This window comes from Parasteatoda tepidariorum, chromosome 2, assembly GCF_043381705.1.
Source record: "Parasteatoda tepidariorum isolate YZ-2023 chromosome 2, CAS_Ptep_4.0, whole genome shotgun sequence".
Taxonomy (NCBI): Eukaryota; Metazoa; Arthropoda; class Arachnida; order Araneae; family Theridiidae; genus Parasteatoda; species Parasteatoda tepidariorum.
In genome coordinates this window covers 91,369,503-91,377,820 of record NC_092205.1, presented here as the reverse complement: position 1 = coordinate 91,377,820, position 8,318 = coordinate 91,369,503, and positions in this window count along the sequence as shown.

The following is an 8,318-nucleotide window of genomic DNA, read 5'->3' as shown; positions in this document are numbered from 1 at the left end:
ATAATGCTCCTCAATTAGGCTCTATTGTGGTCCAACTGATTCATTTATAATTTTACGGCTTGGCATCCTGTTTGCTTACATTACAGAACACAAGAAGCTTTCACAAATTTTTCACATTTTACCAGAGCTTTTTCATAAAGTGGAATATTAAGAGCGATAATTTAAAACATTTCATTAAAATTACCATACTGTAAAAAAAGGGTTTAATTCTGTAATAAAAAAAATATTTAGTGCATAATTTGCCTTTTTTATTTACATACAATATGGCAGACCGCGGGGTTTTGAAGTGCTCTTGGGATTAGCAGTTTGGCGTTTAATACTATATATCACAAGACAGTGGACATTCTCTTTAAAGGGAATCAAGTTTCTAATACATTTCTGCGTATTTGCATGGGGTGAACTCTATTATGCCCCAATGTGTGACCCTTAATTTGTCGATAATTTTGCGGCTTGGTGTTGTAGTTTAATACGTTATAACGATATCCGCTCATGGGCTGGAATAGCGGCACAACTCAAAAAATCAAGTTTTCAGATAAGTGGGTTTAAAGTTTTCTTTGCTGAGCAAAATGCATAATAAATGCTTTCGTTTGCTTAAACGAAGATTACCTTCAAGTTGAATTATGAGTTGTGCAAGTATTGCTACTGAAAGAATGTGTATTTTCATATTTACATCAGCTCTTAGTCCAAAACTCTTGTTTTTTGAGTTGTGCCACTATTGCAGCCCATGGGCGATATGTCTGATCGATTCAAAATTATAGGTTAAAGGGACAGTTTCTCGTCCCTAAGAAAAGGAAAAGTGGTTTTACAAAGTATTTCTGCATATCATATCATATTTATGATATTACAATATCATAAATATTTATAATTGGACCGAATGTTAAGGCGTAGTGCTTTTTTATAATTACAATGGTGCTTGATAGAAAAAAATATCGTAATAATATATGAAATGCATACTATCCCTTTTTACTAGTAAATAACATTAAATTAGATGTATGTCTTACTCTATTTATAGATAAAACATACTTTGGACTTGACACACATTTTATTTTCTTCAGAAAACAAATATACAGATGTTAAGGATATCACAGCAATATTATTATTTAAATATCAAATTCTTGATTAACAATTTTCAGATATTGAAAAGTCACAGTAATATAATTATTCAAATGTCCAAGTCTTGATCATCAGTTTGCAGTTTTTGATGCGTCACATCAGCATAGTTATTTGAATGTCAAATTCGTGATGAACAGTTTGCACTCGATAAAGCAATGCAACGATATAGTTATTCGAATGTCAAATTCCATCAAATTATGCAGGCGTTGAAGACTTACAGTAATATAATTATTCGAATGTCAAATTCTTGATAAACAGTTTTCAGTTGTTAAAGCGTCACAGTAATTTGAATATACAATTCTTGAGAAACTGTTTACAGTTGTCGACAGGTAACAGCAATATATTTCCTTGATTGTCAAACTCTTGAAAAATAACTTACAGATTTTGAAGAGTCACAGCAATATAGTTATTTTATTCCCAAACTCTTGAAAAATAATTTACAGATTTTGAAGATTCACATCAATATAGATTTTTGGACGTCAGATTCTAGATACATAGTTCTTATTTATCAAAGAGTTACAGCAATATAATTATTTGAATGCCCAATTCTTGATAGATAGTTCGCAGTTGTTAAAGCGTCACGGCATATGGTTATTAGAAAGTTAAATTCTTGATGAAAAATATTTACAGACGTGGAAGCGTCACATCAGTGTAATTATTTGAATGTCAAACTCTTGATAAATAATTTGCAGATGTTAAAGAGTGACAAGAATGTAATTATTTGAAAGACTAATTTGGGAAAAATAATTGACAGTTGTTAAAGAGTCACAGTTGTGTTATGTTTGAAAGTCATGTTCTATAGGAAGAAAGATTTACAACTTTTTAGGTGTTATAGTCGTGATTTACTTCCAGACCAGTCGTGATTTATTTTCTTTTGAACAATCTTCTGAACATTCTAGAGAAGAAAAAAAAGCATCCTTGCTCTTCTTGTTCAGATTGTTCATTGATTGTTAGCTCAATATCACTTCGTTCCCAAAAATCTCTTTCCTCTCTTAAGGGACAATCACGACTTGTCAATCTAAAATTCAAAAATAACATTCACTTTATTAGAATCTCAATGCAGTTTTTTGTTTTGTTACAGCAGCTTCTTTTTTAAAATAAAAAGCTTTTTGTCCAGAGTAAAATGCGTTTAAAATCAGATAAATTTTCTAATGCACAGACTTCAAAAAGTTAATTTCAGCTTTTCAATGGTCAAAACCGTTAACTGACTTACACTAAGAAACAAAATTCATGATGGATTTATTAGAAAGATTTTATTTTTCAGATTTATTGACAATATGTTTTGTGCAAATTTTCTTGATTTAAAACTTTTGAATCAATCAATTTATTTTAATTGCTTAAAATCAGTTAAAAATATTCAAAATGATTTTTCTGTTAGTTTTCAAATTAATTTAGCCAACGTAAAATACATCAATAGTGTGAGGAGCACCAAAGAAAAAAACTTTTTTAAAAATAGTACATTATCAAACAAAAATCACCCCAAAATCAAGAAAAACACAAAATAAAACAGAAATGATAACATAAAGCGATAAGTGAGAACGGTCGCTTATTTATGAACATTTTGCAAAAGGGATTTAAATATGCTTTCGTAACTAAGTTGGAAGATTACAAAATATGAAATTATAGCGTAAATAGACATTAATGGGATATATTTTGGAGGCACATTCTTATTGAAGTATGGAACCACATTTGATTTCTCGGTTACTTTGGATTGGATCGAACACTGGACTTGCGCAAGGTATTAATATATTACACTGGATAATTCAAAATTTTGAAGAAATAAAAAGTTGAAGATTAAATACAAAATTCTTATTCGATGGTTTTTTAGAGAAATTATTCACATTTATTAAAAAAGATATTTATTGAATATTGGGGGAGGTTAATTTTTAGTTACAGAATTTTTTAACCACGGATTTACCTGAATCGGATTTGCACATGTTTAAAATATAGTTCTAGATAACAAAAAGAACTTTTTGTACATATATGTATATATAAATGAACAAAAATGAAAATCATTACTTTACTTATGTTCTAAAACAATGTCTATATTTAAAACGTTTCGAAAAAGCTTAAATACCTCTCGTCCTCAATGCCATATTCGATGGAGTCCTTATCATGTACTGCATCCAACTTATATAATTTTGCAATCTTTTCCTCCGTGAATAAATAAGTTGGGTAAGTAAAGATATCTCTAAAAGTAAAAAATAAAAGAAAAAAAAAGTTCAATGTGGTGTTTTTGTTTAATAAGTTTGTTGTTAAAGATTAAGTATATTTATCAACTAACCAACTATTAGATGTTTTAAAAATGTTTGGAGAAGTATTTATTTTAAATATGTGTTTTAATTATTTATTTGATAAAAAAGCATGTAGATCATCTTAAGAGTGATAGTTAAAGTAGCAATAATAAGTAATTTCCAAAATTGTGTCTATGGATTATCTAAAAATATTTTACAGTTAAAAAAAGTATGTTTGCCATTTAGTTATTAACCACATTCATTTTTTTAATCTAAAATATATGAAACAGAGATTTTGTTTTTTATTCAATTTATATTGTTTTTTCGGTAATTCTTTTATAGAGAATGGTCTATAAAAAAATGACTGATGTTTATAAAGAAAATACATTAAAACATAGTAAAACGATGAGATCAAACCTACAATAAAAATGTTTTGATGTAATTCATTTGAATATTTTTTTTGTATCAAAATAAATGTCTTTTCCTGTGTAGAATTGTTTAGATCTTTTATATCTTATGCTATTTTTCTTACGATTCTTTAGCCCTTTTCAGAAAATTGTTTTATACGAGTAACTTTGTTCTTCCTTTAGCAGTTGTATTTTTAATTATTTTATTTTATTTAGCAAATTTTTTAAAGTTAATGTACATAAAATTGTTTAAAAAGACTTAAATGTTTTTGTTTTTCTTGGCAAAGCGATGAATTTAATTTTTTAAATAATCAGACGTATTTATTCGATTCATGCGCAATAAATTCATTTTAAATCATCTGTACCATTGATTCATAGGGATTAAAAAAACTTAAACTAATCGACAGATTTGTTGTCATTTAAATTTTTATGTCATCATTTTATTCTGAAATACTAAAATAGTTACGAAAGTACTATTTGAAATACGTTAAAAAGAAACTCAAACGCTGAAGCTCGTTTTAACTAAAATATGAAACAACCATTAAGAAAAGTACTAATTATCATACCTTATAAACTCCTCATCTTCATCATTTTCAACCTCATCATCAACCTCATCATCCTCATCAGAGGTTTGCACCTCAGCTTTCATCTCCATCATATATTCCTCGTCACTGAAATTGTAAAAAGAATACATTTTCTTAAATATTTCAGAAGCTAATAGATTTTTATTAAAAAAAAAAATTGTGTGACATCTAAGTGATTTAAGTGATCATTGAATGTGACTTCCAGAGTTTCTTTAGGTTTAGAGCGCGATACAAAATGTCAAAATTTTCGAAAATATTTTTTTTATTTCATTGAATAATTTGAACTTTCTTCTTTACAACGATACCAAATTTATTTCTCTCCGATTAGTAGAAGTATTTTAATTTATTTTTCGAAACAGTCAGGTAAGTCAAAAAATTCGAGCAGACGAAATGGTTTCGGTTTGAATGCAGACGACATTTGACACCGCTTCGATTTAATTTCGCTTCAAATTGTATAATAAGAATGCAGCTAATTATTTTTACTTATTTTAGCTTTTATCTTTATTAGATTTCCATTTATTTAAGTTAAAGAATGTTATACTTTAACTTTCACTTCATAAATTCTGTTTATCTTTTAGAAATATTGCGAAGCGAACGTGCTATTTTGATATTTTTAGAATCATTTGTTAATTTTTATTATTTTTTGTTACTATTATATTATTTTTGTTTTGTTTTATCTTTATTACTTTTTATTACGCTTTTATTATTGTTTGATTTATAAATACCAATATTAATGTATCTGTCTTTTTAAATTATAATTTATCTATTTTTATGATATTCTTCGAATATGAGTATTTTTGGAAAAAAAACTCATTTATGCTCCACACATTTTTGAGTCTTAAAACCATAATGTTACTAGCTTGATATATCTTAATCTAAGTAATTAAGTGTATATATGTATAAAAACAAGGAAAATAATATGAAACTTATTATTAAAAGTTTTTATTAATTTTTTTAATGCAAAATTAGACATTTTGTCTCGTATCTCAAAATGAGTTTTTTTTTTAAACTCGATGTACCTTTTCTGAAAATATAATAAAGCTACAGAGTTAAAATAATTACACAATATGTATAAAGTGTTATACTTTAATTTAAGATGAGCTTTTGTAGAAAAAGTGATTAAGTATCATTTTAAAAAATTTTTAAGTTCAAAATCATCTGTTTTTAGCCCTTTTTTGACATTGCTCCACTAAAAATTTTTTTAAAAAAGTTTGAAGCAAACAATTTATGAAAGCTCATATTAAATTATTCTTAAAAGTCATAAAAATATGTGTAAAAAATTTCAAGCCATTATCTTTGTAAAATTCTGAGAAAAGGTACAGCAAAAATGACCTTTTTAACACGGGCGGTATACGGGATTCTGCTGGATTCCGGGTCCCCTTAAAATTTTCTGACCTAAATATCGGATTTTCTCCAACTAATATGTAATCTACTGGTTCACCCTAATAAAGCCTTTTAATTTATACATATTATAATTAAATTTACAGAAATCAGACACAAAAACATGCATTCTCTGAATATGTTTTCTTTTTTCAATGGGATGGAATTTTTACCCTAAAAGTTTGAAAAGTAATCTGATAAATGTGGTCTTAAAAGTTTAATCAAGAGGGCGGCTAAAAGTTTGCACCCTCAATTTTAAATTTGCATATTTCGCTATGTCGCTAGAATTACTGCTGCGAATTATTAAAAAAATCGCAGACATGTGTATAATTCCAAAGGTAAGTTCTAGTTCTTTAGTTAACCCGGTTAACCAGTCTAACCCGGCAATAGTGAACCTTCAAGGGACCGAAATTTCGGTTCAAACCGCGAGTTCACTATATCCGCACTTCAAACAATTTTAACTAATTTTTTCCGAACTGCTCCCTTTTATTACACATTATTTAAATAAATGACCAATAAAAAGAAATATAAAAATGATTAAAAAACAATATGTAATAACAAAAAAAAATGTGTTAAATTTTTTTTTTTTTTTTACTATTCTCCGTCTTGCGTACAAAAAATTTAGGCATGGCCTTTATTTAGGGGTGGGTAACTGAGATAGAAGAAGAAAACAAGAAAAATGCTTATGGCTACAATCCGTACTAGTATTCTATGTAAAAATTTCAAAATTACCAAAAAATGAAGGGAAAAAAAGTCAGTCGAAGACAGAAAAAAGTTCATAATATCCAATTTTCTCTCTTCTATTGGTTCACTATATACACAAAAAATATTATATGTGTGCAGTAAGGCGCGGGAGCGAACATTTCGTTCACTATATCCGGGAGTTCACTATAAATCATGTTCACTATAGCGAGGTTTGACTGTATTTCATTCATTCGCTCATTCATTTTATTGTTTCTCAATTGTGTGTTTGCTTTTTGTGTGATTATTTCAGGTACTCTAAAAGGGTACCCTTTCTTGAAAAAAAAGAAGGAAAATAATGACAAAAGCTTGAAAATTTTAAGGATAACTACTTACTCCTCAATCTCATCCAAATCAAAATCATCCCCTTCGAATTCATCCTCGAATTCGCTACCATCCTCATATGCTAAAACATTAATTAAAATAAAATCTGAATAAAACTAAGTTTTGAAAATAAATCTTAAATAAGTTATAAAATAATTGTTTCTTCCATTTAGTAATAAAAGAAAATTTAACATATAACCTTTCTCAACTTATATTCAAATTCGATTAAAAAGGTTGAAAATCTTCTTTGAAAAAGAACATTGAAAACGAACATTTTAATAAAATAATTAAGTGAATGATTCATGTGATATAATTATGGCATCATAATTCAATCATGTCATACAATGATTGATTATGCGACATACAATCAATCATTGTATCACATTCAAAGATTGTACCAAATACACAAGAAAAAAAATTCTAACAAATTATAAGACTGCATCGTTAATTAAACCATGTCACGTGTTTCCTTGACAGAGAAATAAAACAAAGTCTCTAAATGATAATGTCTGGATTTATCAAACACGTTAATTATTAATAAGCGAAAAAGGGATTTAAAAAAATTTTGTTCAAAGCATTAAAATTTTTTTTAAAAAATTACTACAGTGGAAAAAATGTAGTGTAACTTAACACTGAAAATAGTGGCAACTTTTTTACACCAAGTGGTTTTCTACTACACCAAGAACCGAGAATACTTCCTGATGTAGTGAAACACTAAGAATGTTTTTTTACACTTCTTGGTTTAAAGTAGACACTAAAAATTTATAATTGCAGTAGGATGTGATATACATAAGAATAAGTAAAGTTTTAGTGACATTACAGTATAAAACAAGAGTTATAAATTTAGGATTTATCTGTACAATATTTCTTAAAATAAAATTAGCTTGTGAATCAAACATAAACAAAGCAAAGAGAGAATAATTATCTGAATTTGAGCAAGGCTCAACAAAACTTATGCTGATAGAAATGAAATAGTATAAAACTATTTAATTTAATTGGCAGATTTATGAACTCATTCTTATGAGAACATAATTATCTTTATTTTACAGCTAAAAATATTCATACCTTTTCATAACTGTTCAGCATCATGCATTTCGTTCAGCATTTCAATATCGAAATCAAACTTTTTACCTTCTCTCGTCGATTGTTAACAAAAATATATCTATCGTTTGACGATTTCCAAATTTAGGCAATGTTTGGAGAAAATGTTTCACAAATGGAGTAAAAGCATCTGAGCTTGGTGTAAACTTTATCATTTATTGGAGTTTAGATTTAGCTAATATGTTCTCTAACGTGTGTTGCAAACGCTCCTTCGCAAACGTTATTAACTTGAAATAACACACAATTTTTCATTGTGTTTGAACATTACACCACATTCTTTCAGCGTACAACAGTCAAATGGGTAAATAATACTTTCTAGCGTAATATTTTATTTGTGTTTTACTTTATTTTGTTTTATTTTTTATTTTTAATGCTTTTATAAGATATAGAAAAACATAAAATCGGGTGGATCCTAGAATAGCCCAACCCTTGGC